At 45.3% G+C, this 24,078-nt stretch overlaps 1 protein-coding gene and 1 pseudogene across 1 annotated transcript in view; one reads left to right on the forward strand and one right to left on the reverse strand.

Moving 5' to 3' along the window:
- The window catches only part of Znf697 (zinc finger protein 697), a 41,197-nt gene extending 18,428 nt beyond the window's left edge, over positions 1-22,769 (reverse strand). The window contains exon 1 of the mRNA XM_085677928.2: positions 22,641-22,769. The gene's annotated coding sequence lies outside the window, so the exon portion shown is untranslated. The remainder of the gene's footprint in view (positions 1-22,640) is intronic.
- Positions 3,363-3,905, forward strand: LOC148119427 (eukaryotic translation initiation factor 1 pseudogene; annotated as a pseudogene).
- Positions 22,770-24,078: the final 1,309 nt, after the last annotated feature.

Here is a 24,078-nt window from a genome sequence, read left to right on the forward strand (position 1 = left end):
CTGCTTCTACCACGAACTCAGCGACTCTATACTCAAAACTGACGGGCGTAAACCGGGCTGGCAGTAAAGGCAACAGTTCTGTGGGAGACTGCTTTACCCCTGGGACAGTTAGACTGAGGATCAGACAGAGGAAGTCTGTGCGTGTCAAACAGAGGAAGTCCATCAATAACTGGCCATCCCCAGAATGTTCTTCTAAGTGGATGATAAAGGTATACATAGAAGAAAAGCATATACAGAAGCTGTCTGTGGAAACAGGGTCTCCATGAGACAAGACAAACCCTAGTGGGACAGATTTACTTCATTAGCTAGTGGTCTTGACCCGGTCTCACTGTGTAGCCCAGGTTGGCCTCAAACTCTTGACTGGCCTGCCTAGGCCTCTCAGGCATTGGAATTAGAGGTGCGCACCCCCATGCTTGACTCTTGGGAACTTTTAAATGCAGATCGTGTCCCCGTTAGAGAGGCTTAGGAGTTATGAACCAGATTTTTATCATTCCGTGACACAAACAAAGCATCTGGGAAATACGTCCCCACTTTTGACAGCAAAAGCTCCCGAAGTGCTCCTGGTACTAGGCTTGCCTCCAGGAAGGGATGCATCTGTCTCATAAGTGTTCAGGGCTCATTCACAACTTGAACACCATAGTTATTAATTCATTCAGCAGGTTCTGTCTGCTTGGGTTCCTTATGTTGCTACTACTCCTGGCTCTTCGTATTCCAGAAGAGAGCAACAATACTGCACAAATCTATAGACACAGTAATGGCTTTTTTTCTTGAGCATGGCTTAGAGACCTTTAGTCTACCACTGATTTGGGATGTCCTACTGTATATGTGTTGCTCTTATTGGTTAATGAATAAGGCTTCTTTGTCCCACGTCAGGGCAGAATATAGCCAGGCTGGAAGAAATATAGAGAGAGAGACTAGGCAAAGTCAAAGAGACACCATGTCCAAGAGGTAACAAACCACAAGCCTCATGGTAAAATATAAAATAATAGAAATTGGTTAATTTAAGATGTAAGAAGTAGCCAGGAATACGCCTAAGCTATCAGCCAAGCAGTGTTGTAATTAATATAGTTTCTGTGTGGTTATTCAGGTCTGGGTGACCGGGAAAGGAACAAGCAGCCTCCGTATACATGCCACAGAGTCCAGGAATCCCCTGTAGATACTTTAATCCAATGAAAGGCCCACAGCTTTTCCTGGGACTCCAAAAGGATGCAGGGAACAAAACCAAAACAAAATAAAACCCTCTTATAAGCCACCACCACTACACGAGCCTCCTGATACATTTCTTACCTTTAAAATATTTCAGAAATGGGCAAGGGTCCTTTGGAGAAGAGGGGGAACAATTTTACCATTATGTTCAGCGAGATGTTTGGTTGGGCTGGTGGAGAAGAGAAAATGGTAGCAGCTAATCCAAATCCAGGCTGTAACAGAGAAAAATACTAGCAGATTCCAAGGGGCTAGAGAAAGAAGGGTTAAGGAAGTGTGACCTGCCTGGGCACTCTCGGCAACCTGAGCTGGCAGCCTGTGCTGTCTCAGTCAATGGAGACCCATTGGCTACATGAATTGCCCATGACCACACAACCAACCAGCAGGCAGAAGGCAAAATCTCCGGCATGTCAACTTTTGCTCCAATCACCCTTGATACTCCACCCATTGTAACCAGCGTGCCTTGACTAAGCACACTGGCGAAGTGGGCCTTCCAGCACCACTGATATATTTTTTTTTTACCTCCCAATCACTTCTGTTATGTAACATGTGTCCTCAGAGAAGAAAGCTGCCCCCCGAGTCTCTAACATACTATCTCTCTGGGATATACCAAATTTACAAATGTGGCCCTGGAATTTGTAGCTTCTGTTAGCTGCTTACAGTGAGACAAATAATATCAACCAACTCATAGTCTACCCTCACATAGATGCTTTAGTTAGGTAATCTCCATCCTTGTCATAGGAAAAACAACTGAAGTCTTGCCAAAGTCACCAACTCATTCCTCACAATGCATCTTACCTGCAAATGACATCCTGGGATACCTGATCAGGAGGGAGATTTTTTAATACTATTTTTTATTAGTCTTCTTATGTACATATGTGTGCCTGGGGGGGGGCACACATATGTACATAAGAAGACTAATAAAAAATATTATTATATTAATAATATATTAAATAAATATAAAATAAATACCAGATTTTAATATTTAATATTAAATAAATATTAAATAAATACCAGATGTCACTGGTGCCCATGACATCTACAAGAAGGAGGCAGATCCCCTAAAGCTGGAGCTAGAGATTGTTGTGAGCCACCCAGTGAGGGTGCTGGCAGCTCACCTACGGCTTTCTTCAAGAACTGCAAGAGCTCTTAACCAGTGAACAAGCCTGCAGGATCATTTGCTTAAAGCCAGACATCACGTGTTACTGCACGTCTTCCCTAAAGCACCGTTTGTTTTCTTTCCAAGAACAAATCTTGCAGACGGCTCACTGGGAGATGAAGAAGTAGTACCAAGGCACCTGGTGGCAGCTAGTTACCACTACCACATACCCTAGTTCCCTGGGAGGAGTCTGGGTGTTCAGATGTGAGATGCCTTGGCACATGGCAGCAGTTGCTAGCATTGAGTGGGCAGGCTCCCATCGACAGCAGCTTTGTTCTTCTGTCTTCCAGACACTGGCTTCTTCCCCTTTCACCTCACCAGCAGCACTAAGTCCTTGCCACGTAACCAGGACTCAACAGGCAGCCTCTGGGTTCATGCGGAATTCGACCTGGAAATCTTCCTTCAGTTGGTGACCCTGCATTGCCCTGGCTATTTACATGCCTCACTCTCCACCCCGCCTGCTCTTCTTAATTCCTAAATGCCACAGCAGCTTTGGATGGTCTTTCTTATATTTTCAGCAGTCACTTGGCCCAATCATTTCATTTCTTCCCCTAGTTTGAAATCAGAGAAGGCACAGAATAGTGGCCTTTCACTCCACGCCCTGTCTCACTCTATACAGCCATACCCTTACCACATTCCTGGGCTATAGCTGAGGAACCTAAAGCTCCTTCCAGCCCACATGTTGGAGAAAGTACGGACTGAAGAATCAACAGGTTCATGCTGCAAGTCCCGGGACAGCGGGGCAATTACTTCTTCATGCCTTTAAGACTCCGCCATCTCTTCTACACAATGTTCACAAAGAATTTAAATGGATTTACCATATAATGGGGGAGACAATGGTTCCATTAAATTTTATATCCTAACAAGTAAAAAGCCCACAGCTTTCCAGTCACTGAGCCGCCGCCGAGGACTCAGCTGCCTCCCCCTCGAGCCCCCTCGCTTCCCGATGCTCCGTTCCCCCCCTCCCCCGCCCTCCTTCTCCCGCAGCCGCCTTCCGCAGAAAGGAATCGTATCGTATGTCCGCTATTCAGAACCTCCACTCTTTCGACCCCTTTGCTAATGCAAGTAAGGGTGATGACCTGCTTCCTGCTGGCACTGAGGATTATATCCATATAAGAATTCAACAGAGAAACGGCAGGAAGACCCCTTACCACTGTCCAAGGGATCGCTGATGATTACGATAAAAAGAAACTAGTGAAGGCGTTTAAGAAGAAATTTGCCTGCAATGGTACTGTAATTGAGCATCCAGAATATGGAGAAGTAATTCAGCTACAGGGTGACCAGCGCAAGAACATATGCCAGTTCCTAACAGAGATTGAACTGGCTAAGGACGATCAGCTGAAGGTTCATGGGTTTTAAGTGCTTGTGACTCTGAAGCTTAAGTGAGGATTTCCTTGCAATGAGTAGAATTTCCCTCCTGTCCCTTGACACAAGTTTAAAAACCTCACAGCTTGTATAATGTAACCATTTGGGGTCCGCTTTTAACTTGGACTAGTGTAACTCCTTCATGCAATAAACTGAAAAGAGCCATGAAAAAAAAAAAGCCCACAGCTTCAAGAATTGGTTATATCTTGCTGAGCTGTTGGCAAAGGGGTCTCACAAACCTACCAAACAAACCAAGTAAAGCTATTGCCAATGCCACCGGTTAACGACACAACCTGGACAGCAGGACCCTAAAACTGCAAGGCGCTACTTACTTATGTCATCAAACATGAAGAAATCGAGCTGGTGCCAAATCAGAAGCTTCACCCCTACTGACTAGCATTCATTATATTAGAAGGTACTCTACACATTACCAAAGGAGAAAAGTAATCGTCGAACTCATCCAGCACTACAAATCTCATGGCTTACAAGAGGGGTCTGTCGGCAAGATATATATGTAATATGTATAATATATGTAATAATGTGTGTAATAGTGGCATGAATGATATGGTAGTCATCAACCACCCTTTTAAAAATTGAATTTAAGACTCATTCATGGCATGGAATACACATGACTCTGTTAATATTCTCTGACTCTTGGCCTGCGGAGACCAAGAAGCTTAAACTAGACAGGTCATGACCCTAGGGGAAAACAAACTACTATTTGTCTGCTAAAGGAACACAGCAATAAAATGACTCTCGATGACATACTGTTATAAACATTGATCAGTGAGTCACTCAACGCTTATTAAAGAACTTCTTCTTGCAGTAGATGGGTATTAGCACAGAAACCCCCAACTGAACAATGTGCGAAGAGTGAGCACTCAGCTCTAAATGGGATGTCTTTATCCAGTGCCTCCCCTCAGGGCTCAGGGATCTACGGAGAAGCAGAGTTAGTAAGAGTATATGGGCCAAGGGTGGCGGGTTGCTCCAGTGAAACAGAGTCTCTAGATACAACAGTACCAATAAATATGAAGTCACCGAAACTGTGACGGCAGGCACAAGGCCTGCGTAGGCTGAAACCAGACAAAGCTGCAGCACTGAGGAGGGAACGTGGTATCAGTTCCCATCCCTAGCCAAGAAGCTATTTGCGATTGATAGAAAATCAAAGAGAAAAAGGGTTTTCTCCAATGAAGTGACACCGAATAGATCAACCACACTCCCAGGCAGTTCCTGTGTCCAGCAGTGGATAACCAACACCAAACAGACTGTGTCTTTCTGTGAGCTCCTTTTTCTTTTGTGTGTGCATGCACATGTGTGTGATTGTTATGATTTGGTGGGATTTTGTTTATTTTCGCGGTTTGTTTGGCTTTAGTTTTTCTTTTGAGAGCGATGAAGATGAGGTTAAGAGAACAGGGAGGTGGGAGGAGCTGGAAAGATCTGGGGGAAGAGAATGATTATAATCCAAACATATTGTATAGTTCTTTAAATGTAAAACAGTCACCTTAAATAGTGGTTGTGAGACATGCATCGATCTAAATAGAAAGGAGAAAAAGACAAGATCTCCTGAGTATACTGGGAGTATGGGGGGTCACAGGCAAGGAGAGGGGATGAAGGGAGGGGAAGGGAGAAAAATGTATAGCACAGTAAAAACAATTTTAAAAAAGAAAAAGAAGAAACTGGTTGTAAAGACTAAAAATTCTTATTTTTCAATTCACATATCTGGGCTGGGTCATATCGGAAAGCAGGTATAGCTCACTTCCAGAAGCTTTGATAGTCGGCTCCTCTTGACAGAGCTGGTTCTGTTAAAGCTGTCGTTGTCCTCAATGGGCAGCCTCAACACCCGGAGCCAACCCTCCCATTCCCTAATACCTTTCAACCAAATCAGTTTCCACCTCCTCCTCTTTCTGGTGCCATTATCACCACAGGGGACGCTCGCACTAGATATACCCGCCGACAAGTCTGCAGAACCAATCCTAGACATAGCTGTTCATTCTCCTGCTCGGAAACCCCGAAAGGCGCTAGCAAAGTGGCACAGCCTCTAATGGTTGAGCCCAAGGTTCTTCCTCCTGCTCAGGACTCGGCAGAAGGCACTCACGGCAGGAACCCCAAGCCATGTCTCTTCTTTCTTCCCACCTCTAGTGGCCAGAGTTCCACCTATGGAGCCAGACTGCTCCTTGGAATCTAGCCTCTAACGCTAGCCTTAGGCAGACTGGTAAGCAGACCACTCTGCCACTGAGCCACATCTGCAGCCAGCCCTGCTGGAGCTCTCTGAGGCTCAGTTTGTTTCGTTTATAAAATAGGAAATACAATTTCACTTACCCTATAGGATTCTTGCTAACGGTTCAGACAGAATTATGTCACTTATTTTATTTCACTATGACTGACTCTTCTTTTATTGAGGGGATATTTTATTATTTCTATCACCAAACCCATGTAGATAAGAACTTGTATATTCAATAAGGTCTGTAAAAATAAAAAACAACATTTAATGTTTCTAGACCAACATGGCTGCTAATTTCTGTAGAATGCTAACTTCACGTAGCAGAGCCCAGCTCTTTGAGGGACCTTCCCTCATTTTATTTTGGCTAACATTTGTTCTTAATTATTATAAAAACACATTTATAATTGACTAAGGATGCAGGTCAGTGTAGAATAGTTGTCTAGCAGGCAAAAGGCATGGGGGAATGATACTCAGTGTCACTAGAAAACAAAGCAAATATATGTGAATGTGTGTATGTATAATAAGTTTAAAATGATTCATACCTACTCAGGTTCTCCCTTTCCTTACCACCTTTCAATTAGCTGGAAGTTCTCTGGGTAAACAAGTTGGGTTTTATTCACTTTGGTGATTTTGTTACATGAGTTCTCAAATATTTCTTGAAACATATAAAATTTGATATAATGATTTCATTACCTCTACCTCAAAAGGCAGAACTAAGGGGGAAAAAAAACTAGGAAATACAATAACCTGGCCAAGATCATCAAGTAAACTAGAATCATGAAAGAAACATTTTTTTTCAAAGAACCTTTTGTTTGTTTTCTGAGACAGAGTCTTGCTGTCCCAGGTTGGCCTCAAACTCACAAATATCCACCTGTCTCTGCCTCCCAAGCGTTGAGATTAAAGGTGTGAGCCACTATGCCCAGCTAACTTGGCACCCTTAACCAGATTCAAAAACCTGTCAGTACCAGCAGCCAATATCAAATTATCCCACTACAGAGGCAGTCACTACAGAGATCTATAGTTAACTTCAACATCAATAGATTTATCTCAAAAAAGAATTCTTCATCACTCGGTCCAGTATCATCAGTCACCTCTTGTTTAGATCAAATGGCCTAGCATGGATGCTCCCTCCATTCTAGCTGTGCAAATGAAAAAAGAAAAGAGAAGGAAGGAAGGAAGGAAGGAAGGAAGGAAGGAAGGAAAGAATGAAGGAAGGGAGAAAGAAAATGGAAGCAGTCCAGTGAGTTTGAGCTCATCCAGGAAAACGCCCAATACTCCCCAGCCCTTACAACTCAGCTGCTTCTCTCTCACGCAACAGCAGAAATCAGATGCTGAATGAGAAAAGACCAACACACAGCCTTCCCAGAGTAATCATGAGAGTAAAGAAGTTGCTGGACGAGGAAGAGGACCGGGCACCACGCAAACACCAAGCGGCGCCTGTGTTTAATGTCGAGTGTCTGTGGGAAGGGAAGAGATTCCCTGATGGTTCTGTTTGTTTGTCTTACTACAGTTAGAAAGGTATGTCCAAGAAAATCCTTTCACCAAGGGTCTAGAATTAAGCTCTGAAGCCAGAGGCGCCTGCAGGGATGCAGATGTTCTGACTCCCACTGATGTTGATGTTAGCAGCGGATGCAGCAGCCACAAGCTCTCAAAGAAGTGTGAAAAGATTACATGCCACACAGGAAGTGGTGACCAGCAATAGTCAACAAACCATGGATTCAATCAATAAATTCAAGTGCCTCTTAGAAAGTAGTGAGATGAAAACAAAAAGGTTCCCATGGAAACCACTGGCTGGCTACAATCCCTTGGTGTTGTTCTTTTTTATTTTATAAGTCTCTGAGCATTGTGTCTGCACGTGTATATATGTACCATGTGCTTGCATGGTGCCCTGGAAGGTCAGAAGAGGGCACTGGAACTGTAATTACAAGTGATAGTGAGCCCTGAGCTGAGATGAATTGAATGTGGGGTCTTTGCAAGAGCACTAACTGCTCTTAATTGCTGAGTCATCCTTCCGGATGCTCATTAAAAAACCAAAAATGAGTAAGAAGCAGGTGTTTCTTCAAGTTTAGCTGGAAGTTTTGTCTCCTGTTTCTAGAATAAAGTGGGTTTTGAATCTGGCACACCCACATCCCTGGAGAAGAGAAAGATGAGGAATTTTCAGATATAAATATGGATACAGGTAGAGATGCATCAAAACAATGAGAAGATAAGCTCTATACTTGGAGAGAATATTTGTAATGATGTATCTGACCCCCCCAAAAAAGGACCACCACCCAAAATATAGAGAGTAATCTTAGTACTCAACAGCAGGTCTGAGGAAATGGCTCAGTCAGTATAACAACATTCTTGATCCTCAAACACAGGGACCTGTGTTTAGTACTGTTTGGGTGGAAGTCCATCCCAAGTCCCCTCCCCTAGAAATTGCCTCAGTCCAGACTCCATCTCTGAGAAAGCCTGCCAAATGGTGACCTCTCCCCAGAGATGCTCAAGACCACTCCCACAGGGTATTGAAATTGTACCCCAGAGGACAAACACGTAGTTTCCTTGTCTGCCTTCCCCATCTCCTCTCTGAGGGCCTGGAAGTCCACCCGGGACTGTCAGTATCCATAAAACCTGGGCTTTTTCTCATTCCATTTGATCTGGTCTGATTTGGATTATTGTGTTGGCAGAGAGGTTTATCAGGGTGCAAAAACTTTTCATCTGAAGGTTTCACCGAGGGACTGTTTTTCTCACTAGCCCAGGGCCATGTGGTAAGAAAACACCCTCCCCTTGCACCTACTTTCTGCCAGGCTAAGATCAGCTTCCTCTGGGTAAGTTTCAAGTCATTACCTTAGAGGTGCATGACATCATGCAATTTTTGGGCTGTCCTGTTAAAGGCACAGCTGTGCCAGACACCCAACCTGATCAGGACAAGGACCTACCTTGTCCTGTTCTAAGTATTTTTCACACCCGTCCTTTTTTTTTTTTTTTTTTGTCCAAAGTCTACCACAATAGATGCATTGCACTAGGCTATGGGTCCCAGCATAGACATGCAAAATGGGTACCTACAATTCAAGGCCTAATCTCCAAAGGCGCTTGGGCTGCCTTTTAAAAAATCTTTTTCAATTGGGGTTATGTGACACCATATGTCCTTGACGCCTAAACTTTCTGCCAGCATGGGAACAAATAAACAACCCCCCCTCATATGCCCATGGTTTCTGGATGCTGTGCCGCCCCTCCCCACCCCCTCCCCACTTCTCTTCACTCTTTGTTGTTTGTCTGCATTCCTGTGTGATCTGGTCACACTGGGATTCTCTCTACAAGGGATCTGATCGCCCTGTCCTTCTACTATAAACTGTATAGGTGTTCTGGCTTTATGTTTCTGTTCTCCCTCACAGCATCTGCGAATCTAGCCCTCAGTGGGATCACCTGTGCGCTTGCCTGGGCTTCAGTCACCTACTCCAGGATTTTTTAAGTTTGTCAGCTGACACAGGTTCCTAAAAAAAGTTTTGTTCGTCTGTCTGTGAATATATATGTGTAAATAATGCAGCCACAGTATGCTTGTTTTATATCTGTATGTGTATATATGCTTGCTTTAAAATCTATAAAAACTTGTAGCTCCAGATTACAATAGCTCTGGAAAAATGCAAACACGTGGATAGCCACCATTTTTGATTGAGGTCAAAGTGAAAACCTCAGTGCCATCTTTGGTAAGAGTACCCATCTGTGCTGGCCATACTAAAGAGACATTCTGCCTCCAATATACTTTGGCTTACTAAAATACTCCTTCTAATCTTCTTGCCTTTACTGACATTGGTAAGCTGTAACCGATTGGGTAAACTATATGTCTAAATTTAACTTATATGTCTAATTTGGATATACCTGACAGGTAATGGTACCCTGATACTCAGTGACCTTACAGATCTGAGAGTATGGCATTTAACAAAAGAGCTTCTTAGGACAGAGACATGCCAGCTCCTCAGCATCCTGTATCTCCTCCAAGAAGATTCATGGTTGCAGAAGACCTTCTGCCTGGAGGCTTGCCTTTGGATATGGCAAAGCCACCCACACAGCAAAAATCTGCCTTCCACCTTATCAACCTCCTGGGGGATGATTTCATCCTTCCAAGACAGGTAGACTGAACCCTACCCCAACAGAAAAATCTTGGCACATTGACTAAAGGCAAGTACTGCTTCTAAGACTGGTGTTCGCCAAAGACTACAGAGAGACTTGGGATTGCCTGCATAGCTAAAAAAAGGTGTCTTGCTTCTGCTGATTTACTTATCCCTCTTAGATCTGTCTGATGGCATTTGATGGCTTACGGTACTGGTAGCTCATTACTTCATGTGTTAAGTTTCTTCCTAAAAATACAGACAGGGGCACCTCATTCACAGGCTTCATAGTCCATAATTAATAGTTTCAGGTGTATCTTCAGAGGTTCAGAGTTTCCAGTTTCCTTTAATTGTCTTCTAAAATGTTCATGCCTTTTCACCTAAAGTCATAGCCTTTTGCTATGACACCAAGGTATCAATCTGTTCCAGCTGTCTTACAGATACCTGAAGGTTCCTGGGGAAAGTTCTGCTACCGTATCAAGAAATCTTGATGTAAGAGGGTCTTCTTTCTATGTGTTGCTTTCATTGGCTAAATAAAAAAACTGTCTTGGCTTTTTGTTTTTTTGTTTTTTTTTTAAAATTTATTTATGATGTATATAGTGTTCTGGGCACCAGATCTCATTATAGATGGGTGTGAGCCATCATGTGGTTGCTGGGAATTGAACTCGTAACCTTCGGAACAGCAGTCAGTTCTCTTAACCTCTGCGCCATCTCTCCAGCCCCTGTCTTGGCTTTTTGATAGGGCAGAATTTAGATAGGTGAAGTAGACCGAACAGAATTCTGGGAAGAAGAAGGCAGTGGGACAGACGCCATTGCTCTCCTCTCCGAGATGGACGCCGGTTAGACTGATGCCGGTAAGCCACAGTCAAGTGGCAATACAGATTATTAGAAATGGGTTGAATCAATATGTAAGAGCTAGCCAATAAGAGGTTAGAACTAATGGGCCAGGCAGTGTTTAAATGAATACAGTTTCCATGTAATTATTTCTGGTAAAGCTAGCCGGGTGGCCAGGAGTGGGACGGGAGGAAAAGCAGCCCACTCATAAACAAAATCTGGTCTGGTGAATACAGTCTGCAGAGCCTAGTTTGACCCCACCCATTTTCAAGCCCACCGAAAGATGACCTCTCCCTAGAGATGCTCAAGACCACTCCCACAGGGTATTTAAATTGTACCCCAGAGAATAAACATGTGGTTTTCCAATCTTTCTTCCCTATCTCCTCTCTGGGGGACTAGAAGTGCACCTGGGAATGTTGGTATTCATTAAACCTGGGTTTTTTTCTAATTCGGTTTGACTTGATCTGACTTTGATTATTGCATTGATGAAGAGGTTTACTGGGGTGCCAAAACTTTTCAAGTACCCAGCATAGGGGCTGGAATGCTCCCATAACGATACCGTGGAAGCAGAAACCCGAATAGTTTTCTGCTGAAAGACTACTTTTCTGAGCTTCCCTGTGGAATACAGAGCCATTTCCACCCCATAAGGAGCCACATCTCATATATTTTGTCCATCGTACACGTGGGTGGCAAAGATGACCCCTTGCTATGAATAAACATGGTCCAACCAAAGGTCAAACCAAGCCTCTCATCCTTTCTCTTTCCATCTCTATAGCTGCCTCTTAATAATGTAACATATGGTTCAGTACATTGTAAAGGGATCAGGATCTCAGAGCTTGCACCCACACCCAAAATGTCTCCAACAACAGAGGCAAATAACAATCACTCTACCCTCAAGGTCTCCTGAACTGACATATGGAATGCTGTGAACATGAGAGCTTTACACCTACGCCTACCATCCAACAAGTATGGGACCTGCATGCTAGTTCAGCTGGTCATGCCCTTTACCCTGGCATTTAACTCTTCCTCTTAGCAAAAGATAATTCCAGCATCTACACCCTAACCACTCAGGTTCCCTCAATAAAGGAGGCTGCCAGATACTCTGGTATCAAACTCACACCTTTGGCAAATTATTCAGCATATCCTAGGGGTGTCTTTCAGTTGGTTTTATATCTGTAGAGTCAACAAATGAGTCTATTAAATGATATTCCAAGGCTTTGGATTCTTCTGGAGGAGAAGACTTAGACGAGGCGATTCTCTCCCACCTGGGCTCACCTGTGGTACTTTGAGACCATAATCAAATCTCCACACAGAGAGATCCTGGGTCAGTGCCTACAACCTGGATCCTACAAGCGGTCCAGAGGCTTTAACAGTGAAGCTTGTGGATGCTTTCTAAGAAATCCCCAAAGTCATTATCTGCTAAAGCTCATTTAATTTGGTTATCTGCTTTATAAATTATGCCTCTAAACAGTCAATCCATTTTTTAAATAGAATCATATTATTTAAGAAATACGCTTAGTGCTGTTGTGTGGGGTGACCTGGAGATTTGTCCTTCAGCAGAAGGAGCAAAGAGCTGACGTCAGCGTTCATTGTTAATTCAGTCTATGCTGTAAATTATTTCTTACAGATTCGGCATGGCTGACTGCTCTCATCGTTCATATCTGTTGGCTGAGTGTACGGAAGGAGGAGGCAGATTTGTAACAGTTCTGTTAATAGGGTTAGGGTTAGAAGACTTTGGAAGGTGAATCATTTACTGATATGGCAGCCACTGACTCGGGTAGTAACTCAGGATGTTCTAGAACAGTGGTTCTCAGCCTGTAGGTCCTGACCCCTTTGGGGGTCGCACATATCCTGCCTATCGAATATTTACATTATAATTCAGAATGGTAGCAAACTAATTTCATGGTCAGGGGTTGCTACAATATGAGGAACTGTACTAAAGGATCACAGCATTAGAGGGATTGAGAACCAGTCTTCCTGAGTGTTCTAAAGAAGTGCCTTTGGAGAACCGAGACAACAAAGAGGACCCAAAAAGAGACGTACATGGATCTAATCTACATAGGAAGTAGAAAATGACAAGATCTCCTGAGTAAATTGGGAACATAAGGACCACGGGAGAGGGTAGAAGGGGAGGGGAGAGAGAGGAAGGGGAGCAGAGAAAAATGTATAGCTCAATAAAATCAACTAAAAAAAAAAAAGAAATGCCTGTTGAAGATAAGGCAAAGCAGCCACTGTGTCTGGAGTATGTTCAAACTGGAAATTAAAAATTATTCCTTTTGTGAAATATAAATTGCAATTAAATTGTCTCTTGGAATATAGGTATAACAATTTGGTGTTAACAGAAATATATACTATCATGGTTTCAAATACTGGTTCTGGTCACTTAAGGTAATAGTCTCATTTTAAAAAAATTTTACCTTATCAAATTGTTTCTAACCAAAACTTTTGTTTTACTTAAGATACTATGTTTGCTTCTTAAATAGTAGATGGTATTGTTAATACTGAAAACAAATATACAAAGTTCATCACACGTAAGAGGAAGAAATACATCTTAGATACAGTCTGTTCAGATTCGTTCCTTGGACACTGATTTTAACTGACTTCGTTTACACAGCTTCCGGAAGCTTGTTGCTTAGGCAGGAGTCGGACTTAACAAACAGCTGATTACAGTCACTCTGTCCTTCTATGGAACTCTAGTGCACGGCCCAGCCAGTTGTCCAACTGCCTCCTAACTCCTATTAACCTCGATATAAGTCTTCCTCATGCCTCTTTGTCTCTTCACATTCCCCACAAAGTTGTACAGTTATTACCTCCTGATGCTCCCCTCATTGCCTTTCTGTCAGCCTTGAAGCGGCTACCAAGAGATCAACACCCCCAAATTTATAAAAGCAGTCTGGATGACCTAGGGGATTAATGGAGCATAGGCCACCCAACTGATCCCTCTTCTCGCCACGCTGGACGTTGTTTTGGGGACTCAGAACTAAGGCTGCGGGACTGGAGCCCCCTTTCATCAACCAGCTTCCCAGGCTCAGCAGTTCAGGTCAGCTTGACACCCTTCAGGACCTGCCAACTCCATTCCTGCTGCAGGACTCCAGGATTGAGAAGGACTGGACCTAACGACTGGGAAGAGATCTGTGACGTCTCCACAGAAGATGCTGCTTCCACACCAACAAATGTTAACTCGTTTGAGATGGAGTCTAGAGGCAGGAACCAGGAAAAAGTCAACCATATACATCCTCCTATGTATGGGCTTCTAGTTCCCTCCCAGTCTGGCTCCTCCCCTGGATCAATTCTTTCCCTCTTCTTACCCCCTATACTTAAGTTTTTACACTGTCTTTTTAAATGTTTTCCTTATGGAACTTTACCTTTACCCTTTAAACAAAATGTCCCACGTCAGAGCTCCCAGTAGCTCTCACCCTGCAACAGCTTCGTCTCTTCCCAATACATCTGCAAAAAGACCTTTCAGATGCTGCAGAGAACTCTGACTAAAAGGGACCGTCATCCATCCCTTTCACCCCAGTCCAGACACAATCTATCGCATTGCTCTTCTATCCCCTCCTGTTGCTTTCCTTTGATGCTCTGTAGCTCCCTGCTACTTCTGCTAGCTCATTTTGGTGACAGTGGGACCAGCCACTGTCACCCTGCATCAACTCTATGTCCACTGTCTGTCACTGGTCCACTTGGTCGGCTCCACCCCTATCCCTTCCTATGCCTAACCTTCCCAGATAATCTCTCAGCTTTAATCTGGAAACAGTCGTGTATGACTCTGGTGATTATTTCCCAAGTCTCTACAGGAATTGCAGGAGAACAACAGCATGATCCACTGCAGCTGATCAAGTTAAGGCTCTCCCCTGCTGTGTGACCAGAGGACCCCTTCTCGATAGACCCAGAACTCTCCCCAACACAGCTGCACCATCCCTACCTGATATTTTGTTTATAGCCTCTCAGAGTCAGGGTGATAACTTCCTGCTGAAGGACTACACTTCCCAGCTCCCCTTGGGGACTGCTGAAGGACTACACTTCCCAGCTCCCCTCATGGACTGCTGAAGTCTTCCTGGCCCTATAAGGGGCAGCATCCCATCTTTCTCTGTGGGCATCTGGCCATCTTCACACATGGCTGACAAAGATGCTCACTTGCCAAAGGTGGACATGGTCCTGCCTAAGGTCAGACCAAGCTCCTCTTTCTGCTTTCTGTCTCTCTACAGCAAAATAATCTTCCAATCTAATCTTTTAAATAATCTAACAGACAAGAGGATCTCTGGGACTCTGGTCAGCCACTCTAACCAGATCAGTGAGCTCCAGGCTCATTGAGAGATCCTGTTTCAAAAATTAAGTGGAAGAGACTAGACAGATAGCTCAGTAGTTAAGAACACTGGCTGCTCTTCCTATGGACCTAGGTTCTATTCCCAGTCCCCACATGGTGGCTCACAGGTGGTGTGGGAGGTCCTTCTGTCCATGTGCAGCTTTCATTGGTTAATAAAGAAAGAAACTGCCCTGGCCTGTTGATAGGGCAGAACTTAGGTAGGCAGGGAAGATGGAACTGAATTCTGGGAGGAAGAAAGCAGAGTCAGGGAGACGCCATGGATCCACCGCCAGAGGAAGACATGTTACCGAAATTTCGCCAGTAAGCCACTGCCATGTGGTGATACACAGATTAATAGAAATGGGTTAAACTAAGATGTAAGAGTTAGCCAATAAGAAGAGCTAATGGGCCAAGCAGTGATTTAATTAACACAGTTTCTGTGTGGTTATTTCGGGGCTAAGCTATCTGGGCAGCCAGGAGGAACAAGCGGGCCCTCCTCCTACACATAATCATCTGTAAGTCCAGTCCTAGGGTCTCAGAGTGAACCAGGCACATACGTAGTATATAGACGTATAAACAAGATACCCATACACATAAAATAAATAACTTTTAAACCATCACTGCCATTGTTTTAAAAATTAATCCGATTTTAAACAATTAAGGAAGATGTCCAGCATCCACCTCCATACAAGTGTACACACACACACACACACACACACACACACACACACACACTTACTGACATGAATTAAAAATAGACAAAAGAGGGGGCTGGAGAGATGGCTCAGTGGGTTAAGAGCACTGGCAGTTCTTCCAGAGGACCCGTGTTCAATTCCCAGCATTCACATGACAGCTCACAACTGTATGTAACTCTAGTTCCAGGGGATCTGATACCTTCATACCAATGCACATAAAATAAAGATAAATAAATTATTTTTAAAAGTGGACAAAAGATATGAACAAACATGTACCAAAGAAACCATGCAAATGTTAGCTGCACATATGAAAAGCTTTTCAACACCATCGGCTCTGGGGAATGGCAACCCAGCTGAGAGGCACTGTTCCCACCTTCAGGAATATTCAAACTTAAAACTCCCAGCACCCCCGTGCTGATGGAAACAGCAGCAGAGAATGGTGTTCTCTGGTGGGAAAACACAGCATATTCTTTACAAAGCAAGGCATATCCTTACAGTAAGACCCAGCATTTACATGCCTTAGTATTTATCCAAGCAAGACGAAAGCCTGTCAAAAAGACAAAAACAAACCATCAAAACCTGCACATAAATCCTTACAGCAGCTTCGATCTCAGACTTAAGCTTGGAAACAATTGAAATGTCTTTCACGAATTGAGTGGATAAACTGTGGCATTCCAATGAAATGCTACACACACATGCAAGTACACAGGCACACATACACACTTACTCACCCACTCACATAAACACATCTACCAATCTGTAAAAAAAAAAATGTATACTACTGAAAGAAGCCAATATAAAAATGACTACATACTTCAATCCCATCTTTATGACTCTGGAAAGCAAAAAACTACAGAGAGAGTTGGAAAAAACAAAGCAACCAACAAAAAACAAAGATCGGTGGTTGTCAAGGATTTCAAGGGAGTGATGGACAAATGAATAGAAAGCGGTGATGTCGGGGGCATCACAGTGTTCCGTGCACTATTACAATGGTACACAGGTCATTACATGGCTCACAGTGTGCACACCACCCAGAGGAAGCCAGACGTGAACAAGAGACGTTGGGTGATGAGCAGTAACGGTAGCTTACCAAGTGTAGCAAATGCACCATGCTGGTACAGGATGCTGAGGGTGGAGGAGGCTGTGACAGAGTGGGGGCAGGAGGCACATGGAGACTTTGTACCTTCTGCTCAACTCTCCCATGAGCCTGGAAGCTGCTCTAAAAATGTCCACTCTTAAATTATGTACGGTTGCATATGTTGCATGTGTGGTTATTTTTTAGCTCAATATATAGGCATTTGTTCGTTCCCACATTTCCACTAGGCCAGAAGAGAAATGAAATGTTGAAAAATATAACAGGTTTAATAAATATACAATCAATAAATATGTATTAAATGTGCCACAATCAATAAAAATATGTTAAATGTTCCACAAACTACCATTCTTCTAGGTTCCGTGTTGCTAAAGATTATCTCTAATGGATTTATATTAAAGTCCAGTTTTCAACAGCACCCACCATTGCCAGAAATCTTTATTAGTATCTGCTGAGAGGTTCCTGAAAAGGCCCAGGGAGAAAATGTGATTCTTTACCAAGGTTCCCAAGTATGACAGCAAAGCCAAACCGTCAACAACTGGGAAGAGCAGACATTTCAGCAATGCCCTTCACCAAGCGTCAAGCGAAATGTGTTAACCACACAGCAATGCATGACATTTCTTAGAAGGAAAACCCAGGAAGAATGGTTGCTGCCTTGTAATTCACAACAGGATCCTGGCAAAGGTCGTGGAAGTCCACATGTATGTAATACGCCTCCTTGAAGAAAGGCCGCGCCTAGCCTGCGAATGCGCAGAACATGACCTGCTGTGTAGACAGACATGGCTATTCCATGAAGGCAGGTTCAATCTCATGACAGCAGACAGCCCTGTCCACTCGTGGAGGAGAGGCTGCTCCGCATCCATACTTGCTGAAGTAAGGCCCAAGTCCCTCCTCACTCTCCCAGAGGTGCTAGCAGAGAAGCTTCCTCTCATCTTTCCTTTCTGTATTTCCCTCCCCACTAGCACTTAGGGAACCCCTATGATTTTCTTAGATATATAATAAAAAAGGCTTTTCCTATTTTCCTAGTCCCAGGGAAGAAGGACAGGCCAGCAAGGGTAGGAACGAAGCAGTGGCCCCACCCGCCCAACCTGAAATCATCAACCTCCACCACCATTCGGAATGATGTCGTCATGAACACACGGAAGCACGGCTCTGCACTGCATCCTTCCAGCCAGGGCTCAGCAGTCAGTCGGGTTGAAAGCATGAATGATAACTAGGAAAGGCAATTTCCTTCTTGTCTTCCATCTACAATAAAAGCCACCTGCTAATCCTAAAATGTTCTGTGCCTCCATTTCTGCATTTTACCCATGACTAACGATTCACCATGGGCAGACTTCTGAAAGTCCGCCACACGCCAGACTGTGTTCTGGGCATGCAGTCCCTGTCATGACAATGAAACTCAGGCATTCCAGGCCATGGAGACTGAAGGAGAGCTAAGGACGGCCTGGTGTGACCAAGCTAACCTACCAGAAGGGAAGAGACTTAGCCTGAAGAGGACAGAGAAGAATTCAGATAGGCTGGAAGAAAACAAAAAACAAAGAAGAAGAAGGATTCTGGGCAAAGTTCTGTGCCCAAAGGCCTTAAGGATGCTATCTAAATTTGGTCGTTGCAACTGATGGCCATAGGAAATTAAAGACAAGAAAAAAAATGTGGTTTATTATTGTTGTTGTTTATCTTGTAAAGGAAAAACTTTGCTTCTCAGGATGAGAACCAGTAGGATGATTTTATAAGCCCAACAATGCTCCTGGCTGGGAACCTGCAAATGTGGAGGGCTTTAGAGGAAGAAAGGACGGCAACCAAGTCCCTCCCACAGAACAGTTCTGAAAGCTGTGGTGATCAGCAGACCTACATTCCAGGGCATCTCCAGGGCAGAATCTGGGGCTCCAGGCAAGCTTCTTGACGTCACTCTGTCTTCTGGTTTCCTCATTTTTAGAATGGAGATAATCTGATAACGTCAGTTATCAGATGAAATAAGGCAACGCATATAAACTGCCTGGGTTCTCCCGTGTACACTGTGGAGGGGTACATGTGGAGGTTCGCATCCATATACACGTGTATATGGAGGCCACAGGACAGACTTGGGTGTGGTCACTTAGGTGCTGCCCACTAGATCTCTCAATAAACTGGAACTCACCAAGCAGGCTAGACTGCCTGACTTCAGGGATCCTCCTGTCTCCGTCTCCCCGGTGCCAGGATTACATTACATGCACATGCCCCTATGCCTAGCTTTTTTTTACAAAAAACAAGGGTTCTGGGGATCAGATTCATGTCCTTGCACCTGCAAAGCAAGCACTGTACCAACCAATGCATGCATGTTCCCAACCCCAAATGTCTTGCGTGATCACTGATGTATTCAATAATGTATTCATGACTGGTAATGGTTACAAATCGCATGAAAAGAAAGTAAGAAAATACTCAATTATTTAGCATTGGGGAGAAGGAAACAAAGTTTGAGGCTTTAATCTGCCCTGTTCTTCCATGTGCTACATTTTGGCCCTAATCGGCAGCTTAGTCTGTAAGAAGGAAGAGGCATGTTCGGTGCCTGCCTCGGCGGCAAAAAGCAGGGCAGTCTTTAGAGTCTTGCCTTCTTGTAAACACTTTAATACTGAGAAGAAAATCACCTTCCTCCGTGTAGACCTACAAAAATAACTGGCTATGCACTTGCATTAATCCATTCCATATGTTGCTGGAGTTTAAAATTCAGGTTGGCAAAGCAGCCCAATGACACGGTTCTTACGACCATCTTTTACTAGACACCATGACAAACGCGTTCAGAGTCTCTTGAGCCAGGAGAAAGGAAAGGTTTCGGTAGGCTGCGACCTAGAGGCTTTATTTCCCGGCACAATGAGTCCGCCCAAGTCTATGAGAAAGATTCTATGGCTTTACGATAGAAACCAAGTAAGAGATAAAATAAGCCGTACGTGGGCTGGGGATGTAGCTGAGTTGGTAAAGGGCTTGCCAAGTTTGCACCAGGCCCTGGTACGGCATAAAATTAGGTGTCCTGAAACACACCTCTAATCTCGGCATTCACAAGATGGAGACAAGGAGGAGAGCCGTGGAGCTGGGCAGTCATCCTTGGCTGCGCAGCCCGGACTTCATGAGACCTGATCTATAAATAGAGGCAAGATTGTGTATTCTTTCATTGCTCTCATTTATTTATGAACTTCAAATCAAACATCCTTCGTGCGTCTGTTATAAAGCATCAGGCAGAAAAAGAAAATCATTGTCCTCAAGGGGTTGACAATTGAAAGGGAGAACGAGACGGGAGTTCTCACAGACTGGGAGGGGTGTCACCAAAGTGCAGAGTGTGACGAGGAGATTAATGCCAACTAGGAATTCCTGAAAGGCTCCTATGAGGGAGTTATGGATGGGGACGAAAATAATGAGAGGCAGTGCGGGAATGTGCTGCAGGCCTGTGGGTTGACCTGAGCAACCAACGCTCAAGAATGTGTGTTGCATCTTGGGATGAAAGCGGTTTGTTGCAAGAGACCAGTAGATGATGTAGAAACAATGTAGAAGTGGGCGGACCCTGGATATGTCAAGAACTCTGAATGCCAAATTTAGTTACTAAGCTTTGTCAATTACATTAACACTAATAGCACGTGGTACACTCAGAAACCTGCCAAGAGGCAAAGAAGAAAGGAGAAGCAATGCCTTAGAGAGAACGTCTCAAATGGCTCTCAAGTCACGCGCACGGAGCCGCGACCTGGACTTCTGCATGCTACCGGGGCTTTGTGCGCTCTCCCTTTGGAAACAGCCAAGCTCTTTCTTGTCTTATTGTATCCTTTTTAGTAACCAACTTTTACACTTTCTCCTTCCTTCCCCCAGGACATTAAAACATTAGGCAGATAAGCAGATTCTGGAGAAATCCAAAGAGCTTTTGGCAGGAGGCAAAGGAAATGTTATGCAAATCCATCAGTCTCAGACATGCAGCCTCCAGTGAGGTCACCCTGGTCCCTTCAGCCCAGCTCCATCCTCTGAGTTTTCTGATTTCTTGTCACTTGCTCCTGAACTCCAGTAGTTTTTGAATGACATCATGTTTGTCTCCTGCATGCTCTAGAAGACAGTCCTTGGACGTTCCCTTGGTTCAGTCTCAGGTTATGTCATTCTCTCTTGGGCCGTCAACTTTCCTCCAAGGCTTCTACCTCCAACACACATAGTCAGTGTGAGCAAATGGAGACTTTTTTCAATAAAAGTCTCTTTCTCCATTTGATCCTAATAACATTGGCTGCCTGGACAACTCCAGTTAGTTCATTCCAACTTCGCTTATGTTTCATTTAACTAGTAAACACAGGTGGAAAACCTGTCTCCCCCTTCAAGCCATTTCCAGAGCATCCTTCCTCCTGTGAACTTTAGGTAATCCCTCATCCCTACTCAAGAGACATTCATTTGATTTAAAGTGTATTGTACATTAAGTAATAATGACGCATTTCCTTAAGGGGGGGGGGATACACATCTGGATATCCGTGGAAGAGCAGAAAGGCAACTGAGGCAGGTGAATATCCTTACAGGCTCTCACTCCAGGTGTGTTCAAACTTGCCCACTTGTCCACCACAGCCCTCAGAGATCACGGACTTTCTAGCCGTTGTCTCACCGCATTTACCACAGCAGTCTCTTGGGGAGAGACCCACTCCCTGGGAATGCTGACAGCCAACTGTGCCTGACTCAACAGGCAGGATTATAGAGCCATCAAATTAAAGTATGCCTCGTACTCATGTAGAGGGGCAGCTGATTCCCTGGGGGGACGGGGCAGGAAAATGGGAAATCATGGAAAGTCCCAAAGGAAGTTGTAAAGTCCCATTCTAGAGGCCCGCTATTGTGTACTCTGACTGTAAGATACACCCAGGGCCCGTGTGTCACAGCTTCTCTACCCCCTCCCTCGTCCCAACATATGCCTCACCCCAGGCCACCTGAGCCTGACAAGCCCTCTTGCTGCAGGTTCCAGCTCTGTTCACCACCTGCCCAGGACAAGCCAACGTGAACATTTGTACCTGGGGATTCTAGCAATGCCAGACAACGACCCCTCTTGGGCCACTAGCAGCTGCCTAGCCCTGCCTTCCATTCGCGGGTCCTTATTGTGCCTTTTGCCCGGTCTGATCGCAGCCCCTAAACGGTAAGGGGTTGCGATAATCCAAGTCGGGCAGACAGAAGGGAGGATAGGGGAACAGACATACATTTCACAAGGACCCAAATTAACCTGTACGCAAAGTCCACCCTCATCCCCTTTCCTGGCAGCAGGGCTGGGGGGCGCTGACAGAGCAGGCAGAGGGAGCGCGATCTCAGCTGGTGCACCGCTGCACACAAAGCCCTTCACCTTCTGCTCGCCTGGCAAGCTCCTCCCTGGGTTTCGTCTCCCAGGGTCTCTGATGCCCCCTTCGGTGGTCCGTGGGACGGTCCCACTCGCTCTATCAGCGTAGTCTCAACCTCTTCCTCCCCGCCCCTCACCGCTGAGCCCAAAGGGAGCTGTGCTCCGCTTTAGGGATGCGAAGGCTCCTCATGCGTCCACGGTTCCTGAGCCCACGGGATGGCAGACCGCAGTCCAGTGTGCGGGACACAGCTTCGCGCAGCAGCGCGGCAGCGCTGCCACAGCAGACACCCTAATCCCGAGGTGGTCAGTCCCAGTGCCCAGCTCCCCATCCCCGAAGCGGGCGCGCCGAGACGCAGCGGCGCTCCTACCTGCGATGCGCCGGGCGGCTCCGAGCGCAATGCCGGAGCCTGGTGCCCGCGCGTCTGCCGGGTGCGGCGGCGGAGCGGCCGCGGGCTGGCACTCGGGCTAGCTGCCCGCTGCCTCCTCGTTGGGGCTTCCTGTGGGGCTGGACAAAGGACATTTCCTGGGAGGAGCGGGGAATGTTCCCAGCATGCCTCGATTTGTAGTTCGCGGGGACTTCCTGCCACCGCAGCAGCAGCAGGGGCCCCTACCCGGACCCCACGACTGGAGGAGGGGCGCTCGTTGCGTTCCTGGACACTGCTGGGCTGGAGTGGCGCGCGGCTGATGGTTGACCCACCGGAGTCACTGACAGAGCCGCGGTCCTGCAGAGGCGTGCTGCACATACCCGCTTGCTACCCTGTGCGCGCGGTGCAAGCGGCCTTTTCTTTAGAAATGAAGTTTGTGATGGGTGCTTTTTAAGTAAACTTTTCCCCCTCTAATAGATAGTCTTCCATAATGGAAAATTGATATGGGGACACACTCTGATACCCAGCCTAGCATGGAACTCACCTGGACAACTCTCCTCGATTCTCCTTCCGCAGCTTCCAGACGTGTGCCAAACCAAGTTAGTTGTTTTGTTTGTTCTCTTGTGTGTCAAGGCTCTGCCTTAAAGCCCCCTGAATGTTAGCCAAGTGCTCTGTAGATCTACATTGCGGTTTCTCTAACCCAGTGGTTCTCAACCTGTGAGTCGCCGACCCCTTGGGAGTCGAACAACCCTTTCAAAGGGCTCACCTGAGACCATCGGAAAACACAGATGTTTACATTATGATCCATAACATTAGCAAAGTTACAGTTATGAAGTAGCAACGAAAATGATATTATGCCTGGGGTTCACCACAATGCGAGACTGTATTAAAGTTTCACAACCTGAGGAAGGTTGAGAGAACCACAGTCAGGATTCAGCTGCGGGACGTCCAAGAAGAGAACTTGACTGCTCTTCTGGAATTCAGATCCTTAAGGTCTTGGCACTTTGTCCTTAAAACCATAAGGAGCTGATCGTTCCCAGATCCTGGCTCGGTGACATCCCTTTCCTCCACTGTTGGCCTCCGCCCAGGCTTCTTTTCAAGAAAATTAATTGAATTGAGAGATAGAAAATAAACTTCATGAAGTCGATATGTGAAATCCTTGAGTTAGGAACATTCTGAACTTTCTGTCTTATCCTCATTCACCTTTAGCCCAGGGACACATCCCACGGCTGTATGTTTGGGTGGGGAAGGACACTGGCTGCCAGAGAAGGGCTGCACTTCCAGCCTAACAAGGTCTACAATGAGTTCCCATCAGTCCATGAGAATCAGAACCCCTGTGAGAAAGTCAAGACAGGGCGACGTAAGAACTCAAGGACTAAAAACTGCACTGACCAAAAGACAGTGTGGAGGGTATGATGAACCAGTCCAGGAAAGGACGAGT

Source organism: Myodes glareolus, chromosome 17 (genome assembly GCF_982192425.1).
Source record: "Myodes glareolus chromosome 17, mMyoGla1.1, whole genome shotgun sequence".
Lineage (NCBI taxonomy): Eukaryota > Metazoa > Chordata > Mammalia > Rodentia > Cricetidae > Myodes > Myodes glareolus.